At 40.4% G+C, this 23,902-nt stretch overlaps 1 protein-coding gene across 1 annotated transcript in view; it reads right to left on the reverse strand.

The window, feature by feature from the left end:
* The window catches only part of plpp4 (phospholipid phosphatase 4), a 261,325-nt gene that overhangs the window by 101,478 nt on the left and 135,945 nt on the right, over positions 1-23,902 (reverse strand). The window lies entirely within an intron of this gene.

Consider the following 23,902-nt stretch of genomic DNA (forward strand, 5'->3'; position numbering starts at 1 on the left):
AGTCAACATGGACTTATGAATGGGAAATCGTGTTTGATGAATCTCTTAGATAACAGAATTGATAAAGAGTCGGTTGATGTAGTATACTTGGATTTTCAGAAGGCTTTTGATAAAGTCCCCCACAGGAGGTTGGTTAGAAAAATTAAAGCACATGGGAAAGGAGGTAATATACTGGCATGGATTAAGGATTGGCTAACAGGCAGAAAATAGAGAGCAGGAATAAATGGGCCATACTTGCATTGGCAGGCTGTGACTAGTGGAATACCTCAAGAATCAGTACTTGGGCCCCAGCTGTTCACAAAATATATCAATGATTTGGATGTGGGGACCAAATGTAATATTTCTAAGTTCAAGGATGACACAAAGCCAAGTGGGAATGGGTCTTCTGAAGAAGGTGAAAAGCAACTTCAAGAGGATTAGGACAGAGTTAGTAAGTGAGCAAGAACATGGCAGACGGAATATAATGTGGAAAAATATGAGGTTATCCATTTTGGTAAGAGGAACAGATGTGCAGAGTATTTCTTGAATGGTAAAAGATTAGAAAGTATAGATGTACAAAGGGACCTGGGTGACCTTGTCCATAAATCAGTGAAAGCTAACATGCAGGTGCAGCAGGCAATTAGGAAGGCTAATGGAATATTAGCCTTTATCGCAAGAGGATTTGAGTACAGGAATAGCAAAGGTTTGCTTCAATTGTATAGAAGCTTGGTTAGACTGCACCTGGAGTAGTGTGTGCAGTTTTGGTCTCCTTACCTCAGGAAGGACATTATTGCCATAGAGAGAGCGCAGGAAAGGTTTACCAGACTTGTTCTGGGGTTGGCGGAACTCTCCTATGAAGAGAGATTGGGGAAACTGGGCCTCTATTTTCTGGAGTTTTGAAGAATGAGAGGTGATCTCATTGAAACCTACGAAGTACTTAAAGGGATAGACAGGGTAGGTGCAGGTAAGATGTTTCTCCTGGGTGGGGAGACAATTTCAAAATAAGGAGGAAGCCACTTAGGACCAAAATAAGGAGATTTTTTTTGCTCAGATGGTTGTGAATCTTTGGAATTCTCTACCCCAAAGGGTTGTGGAAGCTCAGTCACTGAGTATATTTAAAGCAAAGATTGACAGACTTCTAAATACCAATGACATAAAGGGATTTGGGGATAGTGTGGGGAAAAAGGCATTGAAGTGGATGATTAGCCATGATCGTAATGAATGATGGAGCAGACTTGACAGGCTAAAGGGCTTGCTCCTGCTCCTATGATCCTAAACCTTCAGGAACACCTTTAACCAGAGTTGGTGACCATATTCTTTTTTTTATTCATTCATAGAATGTGGGCATCAGTGGCTGGGCCCGCATTTATTGCCCATCCCTAATTGCCCTTGAGAAAGTGGTGGTGAGCTGCCTTCTTGAACTGCTGCAGTCCAGAGACGGTAGAGATGGTTAGTGTAAAATTGAAGTGTTGTGGGAGTTGCTGGGAAAGTAGGCGCTAATTTGCAGTAATTCTGTGCTGGCAATTGTAGGCTAGTCCCATACTGATGGAATAAAATCCCTGTAAGTCTCATGCATGATAATTCTTTGCAGAGAGATCCAAGTGATTACAGGGGGCCCACTGATGACTTGCTACATTCTTAGAAAGCCAACAGCCCTGTTGAATTGCAAAGCCTGCTAATGTTGCTACTTTAGCTAAGTGGTGAATATTGGCTCCACTAAATAATGCAGCTGTCACCTCCTTGATGTTTAATAATGTCAGGGCCCAGAATGGAAAAAGTAATTGAATGCCATTTCTATTCATTTGAAAGAGAAATTAATGTATCTGAAAATGAAACATTTTTGAGCTGTGGAACTGTGATTATCTGGTTTGATACAGATCTCTATGTCAGAAAGTTACTTGACTCTTATCCATCTGTTTTTCTCTCTCTTGAGTATTCAGTGGTCTAAAACAAGATGCAGCTGTAGACAGTTCGAATCAGAACAGAGATTGTGTGAATTTGAGCCTCATGATGACTGAGAGCACAGAAAGACCTGAATGATTTGTCAAGATGCTGAAAGTCAATTGAGCACTACCACATACGGGTGAGGCTCCAACAACCCTGGTTAAATAAATGATGGATAACTCTGCATTTGAACTTCTGTATTCAAGGCACACAATTCCAGATGTTCACACTTTGGGAGAGAATTTCCCCGACGGGGCAAGCAGAGGCAAGCTTTGATACTTGTATCCTCTATAACCTTTTCTTTTGGATTTGCATCAGGGGTTGAAATGCACTGCAGCATTGTTAATACAAAGGGCTCAAGTCTGGATAGCTGAAAGTACTTTGTGTTCATCATCACATTTTGTTTCAACTTTCACATGCTGCTTTCCCACTTTAACAAGCAGAGAGGAGCAATTCTCCTGTTGTGTGTGGCCTCCAGTATTGGAGCACAGTTACAATTTGGAATCAGTTGCCTTCTCTTGGATTCACATTTTCCCTGTGCCTGCTATATAGTGAGAATATAGTGTTTGTAGTTGCCCGCACTCCAGTAATGCAGAAGTTCTTACGGAGGATAAGTGGTTAAAGTGGAATTTATTAAAAAGGGATACTCGTGCTTCACAATGCTGGTTAATCTTTAAAGCATCCTGCAGGGGTTGATGGTACCTACACATTCTGACATTGCACCTATAATCTTCACCATGCGGTTCAATGGCTAAACTGAACTAAACAAAGGCTTTAGGAATCAGTTGAGGAAATTAAATGACAGACACTATATATCTCACTATACCTTGTGAGACAGGAAACAAAACAACATTCCTGATTCATCTTCAATGCTGTAAATGACTGATTGCCCAGATACTTCTCATGACATTGAATGATACAGACTCCAACAGGTGAAAGAATATCTTTACTCAATCCATTTCTCTCAATACCTTTGGACTATATAATAGAGTCCAAGAACCAGAGATGGATTGCCTGTGGAACGTTATCAACAGGCTGCTGTAGTCTATCACTGAGCAGAGCTACTCTTTGTAGAATACTGTAGTTGTTCACTATTTCACATATCAGACCATCTTTGCAAATTCTCCTTCTTACTTTTACTTCTATCTTCTTCCTTATTTGTTTCAGCACAGCTCAGGCAATATCAAGCATTGGTGGCAAATTAGCATTATGCACTGATTAATGTCAAGAGCTGCCCGCTCTGCATACTTCTGGTGGATGCCCACTGTGGGCACACTTATGCCTGTATCAGTATGGTGTTCGCTGCAATTTGCCCCACAAGTATGCAGACAATGCAGATACCATTTTGGAGCTCTAAGGGCATTCACAGTGCCCAAAAAACAGGCATTAATGAGCCCAAATATCGGCATTATCTCATGTCTGACTCATCACCTCAACCAGCAGGTGGTGCTACATTCACATTTTGGTTGGGATATTGTGCATCATTCTGGTCATCATCATCAGTACATTAGCTATTTTAATGACTTGGATAAAGGGACCGACTGTATAGTAGCCAAATTTGCTGATGACAAGAAGATAGGAGGGAAAGCAAGTTGTGAGGAGGATACAAAGTGTCTGTGAAGGGATATAGATTAAGTCAGTGGGCTTAAGTTTGGCAGATGTAATATAACGTGGTAAAATGTGAGGTTGTTCACTTTGGCAGGAAGAGTAGAAAAACAGAATATTACTTAAATGGAGAGACATTACAGAATGCTGTAATGTACAGAGGTGTCTGGGTGTCCTTGATTACGAATCACAAAATGCTGCATGCTGGTACAGCATGTAATTAGGAAGATAAAGGGGATGTTGGCCTTTATTGCAAGGGTGTGGAGTATAAATGTGGGGAAGTTTTACTAATTCTGTACAGGACATTGGTGAGAGCACTTAGAATACTGTGCACAGTTTTGGTCACTTAAGGAGGGACATACTTGCACTGGAAGTGGTTCAGAGATGGTTCACTAGGCTGATTCCTGGGAAAAGGGAAAAGTTGAGGAAAAGTTGAACAGGTTGGGCCCAAACTCATTGCAGTTTAGAAGAATAAGAGGTGATCTTATTGAAACATGTAAGATTCTGAGGGCGCTTGACAAGGTAGATGCTGAGAGACTGTCTCCTCTTGTGGGGGAATCTAGAACTTGGGGGCACAGTTTAAAAATAAGGGATTTCCCATTTAAGACGGGGAATGAGGAGGAATTTCTTCTCTCAGAGGATCATTCGTGTTTGGAATTCTCTTTCCCAGTGAGCAGTGGAGGGTGAGTCATTGAATATATTCAATGCTGAGTTAGATAGATTTTTGATTGATAAGAAAGTCAAGGGTTACAGGGGGCAGGCAGCAAAGTGGAGATAAGGCCACAATCAGATCAGCCATAACCTATTGATTGGCAGAGCAGGCGTGAAGGGTCAAATGGCCTACTCCTGCTCCTATGTTCTTATTCAACTACAGTTGTTGACTGGCTGTGAATTTGGGGTTTCAGGCTTACACAAACAAAGATTATTAATTCAACAAATGGACTCCACTTTTCTTGTTATCACTTCAAATAGGTTATTAAATGGGCAATAAGTCATATCCTAGTATTCTTTAGATAAACTGAAATTACTGCCGTATTTTGATATCATGCAAACATGTAACATCCTTGTACTAAATTTCTCTCCATTATTTTAATGAAGATGTTAATTCATTTAAAATAAATGCCTATCATTAGCAATAAATACATTATTACAAACTACAGTTGACTGGAGGTAAGCACAAATGAGAACTATCCATACTTATGCACAATATTTAAGATATTAAATTACTTCTTAATCTCTGTGTAAAATTCCTGATCCGTGGATAAACTTTACTTCATTTGTTTCTTTCAGGTTATTCACATGTTAACAACTTATTTAAGCAAATTAATTAAATTCAGCTGCAGGATGTGTGATTAAATGAACTGAGGTGGAAATATTACAGATTGGTTTTCATTTTAAAAACTAAGCAGACTTCAGACATATTGGATGAACATATAGGTCTCCACATTCAAATATATTCCAAGCAAATGGTTTATTCAGCAGGGCTGAATAGAACAGGTTTTGCATCTTGTAGTGTCTGCCACAACTGTTGAATTTTCTGCTTAGTTCAATTATTCTATTTTTAGTTATCGCACCACTATAAGTGCATAAAGTATTCCTGATTGTTAATATAAGGGGAAAATAATTTCGCCTCTCCAATCTTTTGCAAATAAAAAGAAAATGGCAAAAATGCACCTGCCATCACCATCCTAATCTATCTCCATATAAATCTTTAAAAGTAAACCAGCTTCTGATCTACAACATGGAAAATAATACCTTTCAGTTAGCTGCTTTTGAAAGGATTACATAGTTTTGTGGTTCAGAAATCTCTGCCATCGGCACAAAGGCCAACCTCTCTCTCACCTTCAGTGACCTTCTCCGGCAAAACTTCAATTGAGATTGCTCCATCCTTCCAGCTCACTTTCAATGCAATCTTCTCCACTGTTCCTGAGAAGCTGAATCCTCTTCTTCTGCCTCAGATCTTGGCTTTTCACTCTCCTGTCCTTGACTCTGAGACTCTCTACCTCGCACCCTCATCACTGGATCTATCGTTTTCCTGAGTCCAAGCAGCATTTCTCCCACAGCTAAAACCAGTGAGAAAATAACTGACTATACGGAGCTCATGAAAACCAAAAGCAATGAATAAAATATTTTTCAACAGGTTAAATCTCAATTTGAATGCCACCTAAAGTCATCTCAATTTATGTTTATTCTTACAAATGACTTCAACAGTACTATAATCTTTAATCCCATATATATAAAATTCTATGCCATTTTAAGTATTGCTTTCTTTTCTATTCATTACCAAAACTGATGATCATGTCAGCACTTATAATCTTATCTTTTAAACACACTGTTACTAATAGAGGTTTTCAAGATGATGAGAAGTTTTGATGGCGTAGACAAATTAAAACTATTCCCACGAGTGACTGGGTCAATAACCAGAGATCATAGATTTAAAATATTGGCAAAAAGATCTAAAGGGAAAATAAAGACTTCTTTTTCTAAAAGAGAGTTGTTGGGATCTGGAAGACTCTCCCTGAAAGGCTGGTGGCAGCTGAATCCATACATAACTTTAAAAGGGAGTTGGACAGGTACTTGAAGATGAGAAACCTGGAGTTATCAACAAAAAAACGGGAGTGTAGGACTAAGCATGATTGTTCTTTCAAACACCCAGCACAAATATGATGGGCCAAATGACCTCTTTCTCTACTACAAGTTTCTATGATTCTATGCACAAAGCCAACACAATTAGAAATGGTCAGACAAATAGAGAGACATTGGCAAAGAGAGAGAGACACAATTCTATGGGAGATTGATAGTAAAAATATAATAATATGGTATTCACTGCAGGGGATTGCTGAATAGATTGATAGAGTCAGGGAAGTTCACAGCCTAAAAGGAGTCCATTGTGTCTATGCTCATTACCAGAGAACAGTTGAAATATCATTTTGTTAATGAAGTATTGCATGAAAATTTTAATAGCATATTCCTTATAAAACGTAAAACCATCTCCCTGACAATATTTTATTTACATTTTATATCCAACTAAATTTTGCATGTGTCTTGCTGAGTGTTTCCAGCATTTTCTCTTTTTATTTTAAAGTTAGCCTGTAACTCTTTCTGATTGATACTGAGAGTTATATGCTGATTCCATCTTTAGTAAGATTGCAAACACAAAGCTTAATTCATATTCTAATACTCTCAGCCACTACTCACTATATTAAAAAAAGCACCTGTGAGTCACATTGGCAGATTTTTTTTTATTATTCCCAAAGCACCTAACTTTCAGGAGAAGCCCCAGGACAGCAATTCACTGCATGACTATTCTGAATTTAAAATACTTTGAAAGAAATTCTAGCTATTGTAATACAATAAGGTACAACTTGATGCATTCTGATCCACTTTCTATTTTTTCCTTGAGGTAAGTGCCTTTGCTAGCAACAACTGTGCGAGCCTGTAGTCTGGGACAGCAACTATTAAATATGGCAACTGAATGGATTTCAGATTAAATGTCATTTGAGACTGGGATTCAAGATGATTTATAAACTATATATAAAAAAGACCATTCCCACCCTTGATTTCTCAGTTCTTCTGATGTTCCCTATGAGGCCTCTCAATTGCACATCCTTCTAACTGAGAAGCTACAGAGGCTCAGGGTGTGAGCCCTGGCAGTGCTGAGCATTTCAGTGCGCGCTTCACTGGCCGTTAATTGGCCAGCTAGCGTGAAATCATGGGTGGGGACCGATCGCAGTCAGTGGTCTGTTCCCCGGCCAATCCCTGATAATCACGCCCGCCCACTGACCTAAAATCAGTCCAAGATGTACATCTACTCTATTCCAAGATTGTACCTTGATCCAAATCTCTGGATTATTCCATTTAGCTCCCACTCCCCCCCAAAAAACCATAGCTGCTAGAAAATAAGGAACAGAAAGTGCTGTAAATAGACAGCAGGCCTACTAACATCTGAAAACACAAAGACAGGCTCACCTGTCGAAGTAGAATATTGGTCAGAGCTGGAAAGCAAAAAAGCTTCTTGAAAACCATTGAAGAAAATGAAGGGAGTGCTGACTCCTGTACTGTGTTTCTAGTACAGAGAAGCAGCTTGTTAATGGGTTCTGCAGAGGATGCTGTACTTAGATCATAGACGGCAGTATATTAGGTCAAAGGAAGTACATGTAAATTGATTGCTGTTTTATACTGAAGGACTGTGGGAATGGTAGTGATTGAGCAGATCCTGAATCTGCTGCAATTGCTGGAGCTACATGAAGAACAGCCAGAAGTCAATGCAATTGGAGAATGGTCGAACTGCAAAGTGGAGCTGAGAAGGGAAACTGGTTTCATTGGAGATTGGGCATGGACCTATCTTTAATTATTTTTTGGGTGTTGGAGGATTAGCCCTGTCTTTCCAGAAGATATTCTGCTATTTTAAAAAAAATTTCATATCACCAGAAATTTGTCTTTTTAAAAAAATTTCATTTCCTACTTTTTTTCTTCTGTCTCATTTGCCTACATTTTGGAGAGCTCTCTGTGTATTTTTCCATGCCTTTCCTTTGTGCATTATCTATTCTTGCTATCTTTTCAAGAACTATGATTGCTGGGTATTTAACCCATTAACAAGCTGCTTATCTGTACAGGAGTCAGCACTCCCTCCATTTTCTTCAATGGTTTTCAAGAAGCTTTTTTCCATGTCTGACCAATGTTCTACTTCGACAGGTGAGCCTGTCTTTGTGTTTTCAGATGTTAGTAGGCCTGCTGTCTATTTACAGCACTTTCTGTTCCTTATTTTCTAGCAGCTATGGTTTTTTTGGGGGGAGTGGGAGCTAAATGGAATAATCCAGAGATTTGGATCAAGGTACAATCTTGGGATAGAGTAGATCTACATCTTGGACTGATTTTGAGCCTGCCTTAAGAGTTCCAACAGTAGCTACCCAAAGTGGAAAAATGTGCAGGTCACCATCTGATTCACCTTGATTGTGTTGTGAATACAAGATTTTATAAGATGATTATGTTTTGTAATGTAACTCAAGGTAAAATTGAGGAATGAAGATGATTTACTTCAAATTCCATCTAACAACAAGCCTGGCTAGCTTGGTTACCATGGGGACAGGGGGGTCCAGGTTGAGACTTACTGGGGGCAAGATGCAAAATGGTCACGCCTGAAAAAAAAGGCAGGAGCAGCTGGGCTAACTGTAGACAAACTTTAGGTCTCTGAGTTTTTGGACAGAAAGTGAAGCAGACAGACAGAGATGGAGAGAGGGGAAGGTCTCATAGAGACAAAAGTCTCCAGCTGGTATAGTCAGCAGGGTGGTGATGACTGCGAGTCCATGAAGCAGAACGTGGGAGGGAGAATGGTCTTTGATCAAAGAGACACATCCCATGGCAATCTGAAGGCTCTGGAGGATTTGCCCTGGCAAAGACGGGAGGAGAAATTGCTGGAATGGGCCTTACTGCTGGTAGTCAGCTTGGAATTCCCTGAAAACTGAGGAAAGAGCCCTGCAATGGTCACTTGACATTACAACTCAGCAAAATAAAGAGACATGAACCCATTGGAAGCTGGGAGTGGCTCTGGACTCTATAAGGGCTGTAATCCTGGGGAGAGTGAGTTGCAATGTATATGAATATGGCATGGGGTTATCGATTGCAGTCAAACATTAATAATGGTTAACTCCTCTATAGTTAACCATATTAATTGCCTACTATGTAGTGTTTAGTCAATGTTGCTTTTAGTTTGTTTGTTATGGTAAAAGTGTTAAAACCTGAAATCTTGTGTGATCCCTTTAAGTTGGTCACTGGGAATTTAAATATCAATTTAAAAGTTATTGGTCTCTCTGGGGATCATAACAATTGGTGCAAAAAGTTCATCACGAAATACAAAATAGCAACTGACTAAGCCTTGTTTAGTATATACTGTAAGTCACATTCGACATAGGATTTATTAGCATAGGTATATATTAATCTGCAATGTAGCTTCAATTAAACATGGAGTCACCATAATTTATCCAACAATTGGGATTTCACAGAAGCACAGAATTGTTACAGCATGGAAGGATGCCATTCAGCCCTTTATGTCAGTGCCAGCTCTCCATAGGAGTAATTTACTTAGTGCCACTCTCCTTCCTTCTCCCCATAGTCCTGTACATTCTTCCTTTTCAGATAATAATCCAATTCCCTCTTGAACCTGCCTCTACCACTCTCAGGCAACATGTTACAGATCCAAAAGACTGGCTGCACAAAAAAGCTTTTCCTCATGTTGCCATTGCTTCTTTTGTCAATTACCTTAAACTCGTGTCCATCTAGTTGAGGCTGAACCAGTGCTCTATACAAGTTTACCATAACTTTCTTGCTTCTACACTCTTGTGCCACTATTAATAAAGCCTAGGCAGCTTTGTATGCTTCATTAACCACACTGTCAACCTATCCTGCTACATGCAGTGATTTATGCAATATATACTGAGGTTCCTCTGCTCCCTTTAGAATTTTACCCTTTATTTTATGTCATCTCTTTGCATTCCTCCTACCAAAATGAATAACATCACATTTCTCTAAATAAATTACATCTGCCGCTTTTCCGCCCATTCCACCAACCTGTCTACATGAAGTTCAATGCTATCCTCCTCACAGTTCATAATGATTTCAAGTTTTGTATCATCTGCAAATTTTGAAATTGTTCTGAAAAATTGGTTTAGGTTATTTATATATATCAGGAAGAGTAAAGGTCCCAACACCGACCCCTGAGGAACTCCAATAGCAACTTCCTCCAGTCTGAAAAACATCCGTTAACCACGACTATTTCCTGTTACTAAGCCAATTTTGTGTCCATGTTGCTACTGTCCCTTTTATTCCATGAGCTAAAACTTTGCCCACAAGTTTGTTGTGTAGCATTTTATCAAATGCCTTCTGGAAGTCCATGTAGACCATATCAACTACATTACCCTCATCAAACTTCTCTATTTCCTCTTCAAAAGATTCTAGCAAGTTATTTAAACATGATTTACCCTTAAGAAATTTGTGCTGGCTTTACTTAATGAACCCACATTTGCCCAAGTGACCATAACTTTGTCCCAAATTATCATTTCTGGAAGTTTCTGAGGTTAAACTGACTGGCCTGTAGTTGCTGGACTTACCTTTACACACTTTTTTGAACAATGGTGTAACATTTGCAATACTCCAGGCCTCTGACACCACCCCTGAGTCTAAGGAAGACACTAGACAAATTATGGCCAGTGCCTCTGCAACTTCCTCCCTCACTTCCTTCGGTACCATTGGCTGCATCCCATTTGATCCTGGTGTCTTATCAACTTTAAGTACAGACAACCTTTCCAATACTTCCTCCTTATCAATTTTAAAACATTTAAGTGTCTCTTTCCTCTTTCACTGTGATTTGCACAGCATCTTTTTCCTTAGTAAAGACAGATGCAAAGTATCCATTTAATACCTCAGCCATGCCCCTTGCCTCCACCGGTAAATCCCCTTTTTGGTCCCTAATTGATCCTACTTCTCTTTTTACCACCTTTTTATTACTTATAGAATTCTCATAGAATTCTTTAGGATTTGCTTTTATATTAGCTGCTATTACTCTTTATCTGTTTCTCTTATATGCTTTTTCACTTCCCCGCTGAACCTTCTAAATTCAGCCTGATTCTCAGTTGCACTGTCCATCTGACATCCATCATAAGCAGTTTTTCTTCTTTAGCTGAATTTCCTTTTGTTGTCCAGGAACCTCTGGATTTGTTTGCCCTACCTCTCCACTTCATGGTAATGTACCTGTCCTGTGCCCAAACTATCTCTTCTCTAAAGGAAATCCATTTTCAGATGCAGTTTCGCCTGTCAACCTTTGGCGCAGAATTTTCCGGGCAGTGAGTGGGGGCAGGCCCAACACGCCAATGCATAAGATGATGTGTGATGACATCAGGTGTGCATCCAGACGTCATTGTGATATTTCATTCGGCGGGCGCACGCCAGAGTCGGCTGCACGCCCACTGAAATGTAAACGGCCTATTAAGTCCATTAAGAAATTAATTGAGTCGCTTGTGAATGCTGCCCGTTCAACCCTAAGGTTAGGGGTAGGTGGAAAGCCCAAGCGGCCTTCGCATTTTTCAGGAAACCTCAACCATGAGTGGGTTGACATTTCCTGAAGCTTTTATTAAATAAATAAATAAAATTTCCACAAATCAGTCACATGAGGGAAAGGTTTAAATAAATGTTAAATAAATGTTTTAATCATTTCTTTAATTATTTTAATATACATTCAATCTCCGAGGCAGTTCCATGCCTCAGGGAGATTGCTGCGCTCATGTGTGAAAGAGCGCTGGCCCCGACTCTCCCTCCTCCTGAGCGCTACTGGTTGTGTATTATGCAGGGCGGGCCTTAATTGGCCTGCCCTGTGTAAAATGACAGTTCAGAGCCAATCGCAGGCAGCGAATGGCTCTGTGTCCACCCCTGCCCGCCCCCGTCCAGCCCGCCTGCCATAGGAAAAATCCTGCCCTTGATTCCAATTGTTCTGAGCCAAATCCGTTCTTACCCCATTGAAATTGCCTACGCAACCTAAAAGCAAGTATTGTATTTCAAAGCAGTGTGCGCATGTTCAAAACAAACCGCATAGTTAAAATTATGGCTTTAAGTAATATAACTGGAGATTAGAACTTATTTCACATTTTTTGTGAAGTAGCAGGAATGAAGATCCAGATGATAAAAATTTGCAAGAATAATCCATAAATTGAAAATGCAAGATCCAAGCACCACTTTAGTATATAATCATCACTATTTCATTCCACTTTTAAGATGATATCTGGTACTCTAATCCTGTTTGTTCATTAAGTGTCAATTCTTTTGGCTATGATTCACTCATTCTTTACCAGACTTACTTCCATGTGAGCTTTATGCTTTAGTAACCCTATTGTTAATTGATGGATTGATTGATGAATTATATTTGTTATGTATTCACTAGTTTGCTGTATATTTTGTCCAATTTATATTAGAGCAATGTAGGATGACATTAGTTCCAAGTCTACAAATGGTTTATTTAGATTACTTTAAAAATATCTCAGTACTTACAGGATTTCTACACAAATGCTCTTAGCCCATATCCCAAAACCTTTTGAATGATGTCATTTACTTAAACTCTCTCACTCCACCTGCAGGCTTAAGCAATTAAGCCGAGTGAACATAGATCAGTGAACAGACTAACATAATCAAATAGACCAAACTAACTTAATCAATCAAACCATTGAACACTACATTCTTATAATAAATCTTAAACGAGAGTTATAAAATTCTGTAAAAGAATTTTGCAAAGATAACAACAAAAGTAATTTTATCAGAGCTCAGAGGAAAGTTTTCAAGCTTTTCAAAATGAACAAGATTTTAATCCATCCATACTGATAAGTCTGTTACAGTAGTCCAATGATGATAAATTGCAGGACTTGAGAGAGAATTTTCTACTTACAAATTTTTCAGTTACAAGGAGCAAACTGTCACAAGGCACAAGAGGTTATGAAGACCTTTGCGCATTAAGGTAGCTTCGAAATAAAAGCAATTTTCATCCAAGCAGTTTCGTTGCTGTTTCTCCTCCAAATAATATTCCTAATCTGTCACTTTAAATTTGCAAACTTGCAATAAAACAATGCCAAAAGCAACATAGATTCTAAAATCTGGGGATGAATCAATTTTATTTATTTGATAGAACTGTGAGAATACAAAATGCACCATAATCCTTTTAATCTGAAATCTCTTTTATTTAAATTGTCTGCTAATGTGAATTTTTTAAAGGAGGAACAGCATGCGCTGTTTTATTTAAATTGCTTAATTCAAATTGATGGATGAAAAATATTTTTAAGCAAAGAATCGACAGAATTAGACTGTATTCTGCATTTTATTATTTGCAGAATTTGAACCATGGATGGGGTAAATCATTTAAATATTCTAATAAGTAATTACGTATTATTTTAATCAAGGATTCTGATCTTAACAGTGAGGGGACTTATTTTCTGAGCTCTCGGCAACTTGCCAGGGTAACAGAGGTGAGTGTACAATAGGAACAACTTCCTCAGTGAAACTGACAGGCTAAGAAGCCTTCGAAGAGTGAAACTGAAGAGCTCCAGCCATGGTCAGGTAAGGCTGCAGCTCCCAGGGCTCCCTGCCACAAAGTGCTTTCAGTGCTTGACAGGGGATTGCCAGCTTCTTGGAATGCACTTCAGCTGTCTTGCACTTCACTTTGGTTACACTACCCAGTTGCTACCATTCACCAGAGCACCTTATGCAGCTTTCCTTGCACCTCCAATGAAAAGCAAGAGAAGCAGCAACAGCGGCAACAGGAAGAACACTAAGAGCAGCACCAACATGTGCTGCCTTCTCCCCAGCCAGAGTGTTGGGCTTGGCACCTGAATATGCTATGCCATTCATTTTTCCCACCCTCCAGGGTCCTGGATCCTGTAGGTGCCAGATGGATGGTCCACACTCCTGCTGATTACTTCCTCAGCCATTTCAGTCCATGTCTACTTGGATGTTAATGCTATGGCCCAATTAAAGAACCATGGCTAAATCCACTGAAGCTGTCAACAGGTGCCATTTTGGCAGAAACCATTACATAACGAACATACAAAATAGAGGCAGAAGTAGACCATTCGGCCCTTCAAGCCTGCGCCACCATTCAATAGGATCATGGCAAATCTGTTTTGAATTCCACATTCCTATCTACCCCCAATAACCTTTGCCTAACAAGAATCTCTGCCTTAAAAATATTCAATGACCCCACTTCCACTGTCTTCTGAGGCAGAAGGTTCCAAACTCACACAACTCTCTGAGAGAACAAATTTCTTCTCATTTCTGTTCTAAAAAGGCAACCCCTAATTTTAAAACAGTAACCCCCCCCCCCACAGTTCTGGACTCACCGACAAGGGGAAACATCCTTTCCATGTCCACCTTGTCAATACCATTCAGGATCTTATATATAAGTCACCTCTCACTCTTCTAAACTCCACTGGAAAGAAGCCCAGCCTGTCCAACATATCCTCATAAGACAACCTGCTCATTCCAGGTATCAATCTAGTAAACCATCTCTGAACTGCCTCCAACGCATTTACATCCTTCCTTAAATAGGGAGACCAATATTGCACACAGTATTTGAGATCTGGTTTCACCAATGCCCTGTGTAACAGAAGCATAACATCCTTACTTTTATGTTCAATTCCTTTCCTTATAAAGGATAGCATTCCATTCGCCTTCTTGATTATGTGCTGTACCTGCATATTAAATTTTTGTGACTCATTCACTAGAACACCTAGATCCTTCTGCACCTCGGAATTCCGCAGTCGTTCTCCGTTTAAGTGATACTCTGCTTTTTCATTCTTCCTGCCAAAGTGAACTTCACATTTTCCCACATTATACTCTATCTGCCACATTTTTGCCCACTCACTCAACCTATACATATCCATCGGCAACCTCCTTATGTCTTCTTCATAGCATGCTTTCCTACCTATTTTTGTGTCAACTGCAAATGTAGCTACCATGCCTTTGCTCCCCTCATGTAAGTCATTGATATAAATTGTAAAATGTTGAAGCCCCAGCACAGACCCTTGTGGCACGCCACTCATCACATCCTGCCATTCAGAAAAAGACCCATTTATGCATACTCTGTTTCTGCCCACCAGCCAATCTTCTATAAATGCTGGTATGCTACCCCCTACACCATGAGTTTTTATTTTCTGCAATAACCTTTGATGTGGGACCTTATTGAATGCCTTCTGAAAATCTAAGTACAGTATGTCTACAGGCTCCCCTTTATCCACTGCGTATGTTACTCCTTCAAAGAACACTAATAAATCAGTTAAACATGATTTCCCTTTCACAAAACCATGCTGACTCTTCCCTATTACCTTGAGTTTTTCTAAGTGCCCAGCTATAACTTCCTTAATGATCGACTCTAATACCTAATCCATGACAGATGTCAAGCTAACTGGCTTATAGTTTCCTGTTTTCTGTCTCCCTCACTTCTTGAACAGAGGCGTTATATTCGCTACTTTCCCGTCTGATTGAACCTTCCAAGAATCTAGGGACTTTTGGAAAATTAACACCAACACATCTACTACCTCATTAGCCACCTCTTTTAAGACCCTAGGATGAAGTCCATTTGGAGACTTGTCAGCCTGCAGCTCCATCAGTTTGCTCAGTACTGCTTCACCAGTGATTGTAATTTCACCAAATTCCCCTCTCCCTTCCACCTCCTGATTTCCAGCTATTACTGGAATGTTTTTTGTATCCTCTGTAGTGAAGACAGAAACAAAATATTTGTTCATTTCATCTGCCATTTCCTTATTATCTACTATTAACTCCTCATTCTCACTCTCTAGAGGACCAACACTCACTTACTTACTCTTTTCCTTTTTGAATACATGTAGAAACTCTTGCTCTCCGTTTTTACATTTCTATTTCTAGCTATTTTCCTCTCATACTCAAATTTCTTTCTCCTGATTAACCTTTTAGTCATTCCCTGCTGTTCTTTATATTCTGACCAATCATCTGACCTGCCACTCATCTTTGTGCAGTTATATGCTTTTTCCTTAAGTTTGATGCTTTTCTTAACTTCTTTAGTTAACCACGGATGGTGGATCCTCCCTTTAGAATTTTTTCTTTATAGTAGGAATATACTTACTGAGTATTCTAAAATATCCCCTGAAATGTCTGCCACTGCTTCTCTATTGATCTTTGCCCTAGCCTAGTATCCCAGTTCACTTCAGCTAGCTCAGCTTTCATGCCCACATAGTTGCCCTTACTTAAGTTTAAAATACTAGTCTTAGACCCACTCTTCTCCCTTTCAAACTGGATGTAAAATTCTACTCCATCTTTCAATTAGACTATTACTCTGTCTTTGGAACTTCTGCATTATAGGTTTGAAAAGATGATTGAAGAATTGCTGCTGACATTTATAGTTTGAAACCATGGATGGAATCTTGTGCTCTCGCTGGTGGTGAGCTTGGAGGTGGGAGGGTATTTACTTAGGCGAGATGGTGACGTACTGGAAACCCGCCTCTTTCCCGCTTCTGCCCGAATTAAGTTCTGTTTGGGAAGGCCCATGGTCGGCTTCTGTGCCCCAACGCTGATTAAGGCACTTAAGCAGCCAACTAAGGACCTCATCTTGCTGCCGCTGGGATTTACCCAGATGCAAGCAGGCCTGTCGCCATGCGGAGGTAAAACTGTGCACACCAGCTTGTCGCCTTCAAGGGGTTTGGGGGTGGGGGGGGGGGTGTTGGTTGCAGGGTGGGCATCCCTCAATCAAAGGCATTCAGTGCCTGTTCAAGGGACCAGACAGCAGGAAGGAGGGGCGGGGCCCTGTTGAGAGCCATCCCCATGCAACCCTCACCCCAAGACCTTCACCCATGACTTCCCCCCGCCCCTCTGACATCAATTATCTTTGTCATGGATTGTAGAGCAAACTGGGACTCCGGGGGGCGCTCTCTTCTTGCAGCAGCCACGGCCTCCTCTGTAGCATTGCTGAGCACGAGAGCTGCTGGATTCTAATTGGCTGGCAGCTCTTGTCAGGGGAGACTTCTGCCCATGGGGACCTGATTCCAGATGAAGGCCCGCCACTGGCCTCGTCACTCCTTGCTTGGCTCGTGTTTCGGTGGGCCTTCTGGAAAAGAGGCAGTGCACGTCTCTCGTTGGCTCTCCAGCTGGCAGGCAAGACCACTGACGCCTCAATAAGATTTCGCCCATCGATTCAGTAATACATAACGTAAGTCACCTTTTACCAGTGAAGTGTGCCAGTAACCTTGATAAGTTCCTGTTCAGATCCCCATTTAAATAGGTTTATGCAGGAGAGAGAAAAAGAGAGTCTCATACTGAAATCAGTCAAACCGCGTGTAAATCAGCAGCAATATATTCTTCAAGAAACTATTTATATCCCATTGTTAACTCCCAGATAGCTATTTCTAGATTTTGGTCACAACTCTAGCTGTGGAAGTATGGTTATACAGTTTAAGAATCCAATCTTCCATCTAACTGCAACACAAATACACAGCAGCCACAAGCTAATTAAATAGTGGGTTAGGCTCAGGGGTCTAAATGGCCTCCTCCTGTTTCTATGGGGAGAATTTTTCCTATGGCGGGCAGCTGGGTGGGAGCAGGTGGGGGCAGACATGGAGCCAATCACCGCCCGCGATCAACTGCGCGCCACCATTTTATGTGGGTGGGCGCCCAACGTAACGCGCGGCCAATAGTGCTCAGCCCTTCCTGTGCAGGCAGCTGGGGGAGGGAGAGTCGGGGCCTGAGCTCAAGCGCAGCAATCTCTCTGCAGCATGGAGCTGCCTCGGGGAGATTGAATAGAGAATAAAACATTTTTAAAATGATGTAAAAATTTATTTAGACATGTCCCCTCGTGTGGCAGTGTCACATGAGTTAGGATGTGTTTGTGAAGTTGGGAAAAATTATTTATTTGTTTTGTAAAAACTTCAAGAAAGCTCATCTCGCCTGTGGATGAGGTTTCCTGAAAAACGTGAAGGCCGCTTGGGCTTTTTGGCTGCCTGCCAACCTTAAGGTTGGATGGGCAGCGTTCTCAACTAGCTTAATTACATTCTTAATGGCCTTAATAGGCCGTTGACATTTTGGTGGGCACGAGCCACCTCTGGTTGCGCGGCCACTGAATGAAATATCGAGATGATGCACGATGATGTCAGGATGCACACCCAACGTCATCACGCGGCATTTTACGCCTCGGCATGTTGGGCCTGCTTCCGCACGCCGACTGGATGATTCTGCCCCATGTTTTTAGCCCATATCGTGAATAATTTAACTTGGTAATTGATTTTGTAGAAATGCAATCCTTTTTGAAGATTTAATGTTTTCACTTTTCACCTCATGTTATGAATCTAACATTGGCAAAAAATGTAACACAGTGAACAAACTGAGATGATCCCCTTCTGAGTGTCACTGTTTGATCTGATACGTGATCAAACCACGAGAAGTTTGGATAAATACTTTATAATCGTATGTGTTCACTTTAGTGCGGAAATATATTTTAACATCCTGAAAGAGAGCCTAAATGGTACAAGGTTTAGCAGCAGCCATGCAGAGGCAATGCCATGCCCAATTTGTAAATAGTACCTTTGTGGAGAAGGTACTAAAAAGGAAAAAGGCTCCTATTACCACAAAAAGGAAAACAGACCTGTAGCTGAATATTTGGAAATAAAAGGAATTGAATGCAATGTTTCAGGTGAAGAGAATAAGGGATGAAGATGACACAATGATGTCTCCTGGCAATTTAAGGAAAAGATGGTTACCAAAAGAATAGCAATGAAGTGTTGCTAGTGATAGGCACCAGAGAAAAACAACTCACTGTAGATGAACAGCTGAACAAACTATCCGAGGGCATTTAAAAAGCAAGAAGCTGTGAAAACTGATTTAATCACCCAGGATTGTGAGAATGATGCCAAGTGTGGCAGTAAATAATCACAGAAAACATAGTTTTTGATGACTGAAGTTTGTTGATCACAGTCTACCCATTACAACTGGTCTTTCTCCAAGTTGGACAGACAACTCCATAATTAAACTTATGATATAACATTTCTTAAAGAATTGTTTGCAACTTGGCCTATTATTGATAATACATTTGCACATAGAAATGTGCACAAAACATTTTCAGAACTATTCACATTTATAAACATTTTTTAAAAAAGTTTATTACCGACTGACAAAGGGAGACTGTCCAAAACTACAGCAAATACATCTATCTCTGGGAGGTCTGTGACATTTGTAGTTCTTTCAATTGTACTACATCGCACAAGAAATTCAGGAGGTATCTCAGTGTCACAGTTTATAATCAGGTAGGAAAAGATCAATGTTATTCACCTCCAGGATCTCACACACTAATTCTATTCTGCTGTTATAATACGGTAGGTGGTATCTGCCAGGCTGACCAAATCCCAAAGGGAAACTTGGCTAAGATATCACAACAATTTTGCAATTTGTGTTTATTTCGAGAAGCTTTGTGCACTGAAGTCATAAGTAAAGGGTCCACTACCGCCTTTGGATTAAATTAAAACATTTACTAAGAAAAGAAAAAGTTAAATACACGGTTAAACTTAGGGCAGCATTTTCCCGTCAGTGAGCGAGGGAGCGGGGCCCGCTCGCCAACATGTAAAATGATGCGCGGTGAAATCGGGCATGTGCCCTGATGTCACCGCGTGTCATTTAGATTGTCAGTTCGGCAGATGTGCAGCCGAGTCGCTGTGTGCTCGCCGAACTGTCAAAGGCCTATTAAGGCCTGTTAAAAACCAATTAACTCAATTTAATGAGCTGCCTGTCCAACTTTAAGGTTGGCAGGCAGATAAAGCACCCAGACGGCCTTCGCATTTTTCACGTAACCTCATCCAAGGGCATTGTTTTAAAATCTATTAAAAATGTATACATTTATTCTTTGACATGTCCCAGCTCATGTGATAGTGTCATGTGAGGGGACATGTTTTAAAAGTTTAAAAATCCTTTATTTTAAAGTTTAAGACTGAAACAAATCTCCCTCAAGGAGATCTCTGCGTTCTTTTGCGCACATGCGCGAAAGAGCCAGGGAACCACTTAGGGTATTCCCCCTCGCCCGCACAGGGAGCACACAGCACTTCTGGGAGCGCATCATGATGGGCGGGTCTTAATTGGCCCGCCCACGTAAAATGGCGGTGTGGCCCCGGTTGGGGGCGCTGATCGGGTTCGCGCTTGCCCCCGCCCGCCCCCGCACAATCCCCCCCGAGAGGGGAAATTTTTGGCCTTAGTCTTATAACAGTTCCCAAAAGATCTCTACTTAACTAGAATCCCAACTACCCACCCCTTTCAGGCAACAGTCCAAATAGATTCTTAATCTATAAAATATCCAGCAATATTACCACAAGCACCTACTGTTGCTATAAGGGAGGTCTTTCACAGCTTCTCTCTCCTTCTTACTGGACAATGGAATTCCAATGTGTTTAACAAAACATTGCTCTCTGAAACAAGCAAGCACTTCTCTGGGGTAGCTAGAGGCTGCTTTTTTATAGTCCTGTTTCACACATTCCACCTTTCAAGATCTCACATGGCTACTCACCATACAGCTTTCAATCTTTCCTTAAATATACTTTCTCCCTTTTGATCTCTAAATCCCATTGTTTTAAACCTTCTTTGGAAGATACCTTTCCAGGAATATAAAAATCTTTCATGTTTCCATCTTGTCTTTGCTTTTGGGTCAATAAAGATATGATATCCCCACTACTTGTTTACTTATCAACTCCTGCAAGATGCAATTATTTTCCTTGTCACCTTCTAATTCCCCTTTGAAATTCAAACAACCTCTCAGCTTATCTACAAATGCAAATGTTAGCTCGTCCATTTCTATTTCAAAATGCCTGTTTTTACACCTAATTCCTTTGATGATTTTAACCTTGCAGTCTGACTGTCTTCAGTGTAATTAAATTAGTCACACACAAACAACCCCCCTAAGCCTGCTTCAGTATTCCACAGCAATACTTCCTTTACACTGGTTTCTGCTGAGGTAACCCAATAGGTGACACAGACATATATATTCATATTTGGGAGTCAAAGGTTCAGAAGTGTTAAAAATTGTTGCAGCAGCTTATTCAGATTTAAATGGATCAGGTCTCACACAGCATTCTTGTGTAATTAACATTTCAGCACTGAATCTGAATATTACTTCAATGTTCCTTTCCACATCCAGCACTTTTACACAAGCTGTGATTGCCAACTCATCAAGCATCTTTGCACTACCTACCAGAACTTGAGGATGGGAGCCTTGGATTGTGTCAGGCAATTGCACTTATCCACCAACCACCACCATTCAATTGTATCTGAATGTAGACTTTTTCTTTTCCCTTTATCCTTTCATAGGATGTGGCCATCACTGGTATTAGCATTTGTTGACCATCCCTAATTGTCCTTGAACTGGTGGACTGTGTAGCAGTGAACCGAGAGGGCAGTTAAGAATCAACCACATTGCTGTGGGTCTGGAGTCAGATGTAGACTAGATCAGGTGAAGATGGCAGATTTCCTTCCCTAAAGGACATTAGTGAATGGGGTTTTCCCCTGACAATCAATATTAGTTTCACGGTCACCATTACAAAGACTGGCTTTCAATTCCAGATTTTTTTACTAATTGAATTCAAATTCACCAGCTGCCATGGTGATTTTAACCCATGTCCCTAGAACATTAGGCTGGGTCTCTGAATTACCAGTCCAATAACATTAGCACTACATATCCATTACCTGGACACAGGTGGAACAGCATTCAATGTATAGGAGACAGGGACAGAAGAGCATGACAGTGTTAACATTCTTAAGCTTAAATTGTAGGGTAAAAATGACATATAATAATAAACAATTTGTAGAAAATCCCAATCACCAGGAGGCCAATTTTCCACCCCTGCACACCTTTTATTGTACTATGTCGGAGCAATGACATAGGCTGGGATTTTTCAGCCCTGCCCATTGGCTGGGATTTTCTGGTCCCGCTGAAAGTCAATGGGCTTTTGGCTAGCCTGCCGCATCCCCTGCAGTGAGACCTGCCACAGCGGGGCTGGAAAATCCTGGCCAGTGGCACTGAAGAGAGTCAGCATGGATAAAGTGTGTATGCTTTTTCCAATGTGAAATGGTGCTGGGTTATACAAATCTAAATTTATACCACTGTAAATGCCAAGTTGAAAATGATGCCCTAAATGTGATAGAATTAAATTTAGCAATAGTGTCCCATCTATCAGCCTCACCACAGCCTCCTGCTGAAATGATTGAACGCCATACTAAAAGGTATGCTTTCAGTGTAATTTATTATGGGATGCCATCAATTGATGATGTTGCATTGAGTCAGTAGAGGTCAGAAATAATCTATTTCATGATGCTGTCAATTTTTATATATAAGTTCGCCAAACCGTTATATTTACATAATATCAATTTTTAACTCCAGCTGTCTCATGTAAACGCTTTCCATCAAGAACTAAAAATTCAATGCAGTTCCAACTGAAACCTTAACTTTTTGAGTGGTTTGATACTAACTCAAGCAAGAAATTGTAAAGCTTGGTAGTCACTGAAGGGACCACATAGTCATTATTTTGTTAGATGAAATTCTGTGGCTTTAAAGCATTAAAGTACAAAGAAATTGAGACTTTTCTATCTTCTGTATGCTTCTTCTAAGCTTTATTACGCACATGGAATGCTCTTATTGAGCAATTTTAGGAATTGAACAAATTTCACCGAAGTAAGCAAATTCTGGCTCCTCACCCCCAAATATCACCCCCACCCTAGTGAACATAATCGTAGCATGACCAGAACCAACCTGCTGCAACAGCTTGAAGTGCAGAATAATGGGATATGGTGAAATGCTGTATTTTGTATGCATTGGTAAACCTCTCCCTCCATTAGACTCTTGTTGTACAAAGATTTTTGTATACTTTACATCTTTCAGCACACATCTGTTAGGTTGGTTGTGTAGGGAAGTGCATTAAAATAATAACATAAAAAATGGAGCACTAGGAAACCATTCAGCAGCTTGAACCTGCTCCGCCATTCAATAAAATCATGGCTGATTTGATCTTGGACTCAGTTCCACTTTCCTTCCTATTTCCCATAATCCTTGACACCCTTATAGTTCAATAATCTGTCTATCTCAGCCATGAATATATTCAATGATGTTGCCTCCCCTGGTTGTTGGAGAGGGGAATTTCAAAGGTTCACGACCCTCTGAGAGAAGAAATTCTTCCTCATCTTCATCTTTAATAATAGATATTCTTTGTTGACACAGGTACCTAGTCAAGTTAAAATTGCTCATTAATTACTTATTCTCAAGGATCAAATAACCTTAAAGGATTTACTTCAAATCCTTTCACATGTTCTTTTGAAAGACAGTCAATAAGTGACTGAGGAGAAAAGTTTGGAGAAACTTTTTCATACAAAGTTGTTGGAGCAAGTACTTATTTGCCACCAAAGGCAGTTGAGGCAAATATTATTGCTTAAGGGGAAAGGTGGCTCAACTCCTGAAGCTGGGGAAGATGGAGAGTGAGAAGGGAAGTGGGGTTAATTGTAGATTGCTCTGAAAAAGAGCTGGCATTGAAATGTTGGCCTGAATGCTCCCTTTCCATGCTCTAAGGCTCTGTAGTAGTGCAGAAAAAGAAAAATAGCACCAACCTTATGAAAAATAATGCTAGTTTCACAAGTGTTTTTTTTAATTCTAACAAAGAAAAATAAAGATTTAAGCACAGTAGGAGTTTGAACCAGTGCACTCATGGGAGTTGGAATTTGAGGGTACTCCAATCTCCTACTATAAAAGGTGATTATCCTGAGTCATGGAGATATCGCATAAATACTCTTAAACTGTGTTTCATCAGGGTTTTTGCCAATCTTTCACCAAAGTTACAATGGGAGAGCAGGTGAA

Source organism: Carcharodon carcharias, chromosome 17 (genome assembly GCF_017639515.1).
Source record: "Carcharodon carcharias isolate sCarCar2 chromosome 17, sCarCar2.pri, whole genome shotgun sequence".
Lineage (NCBI taxonomy): Eukaryota > Metazoa > Chordata > Chondrichthyes > Lamniformes > Lamnidae > Carcharodon > Carcharodon carcharias.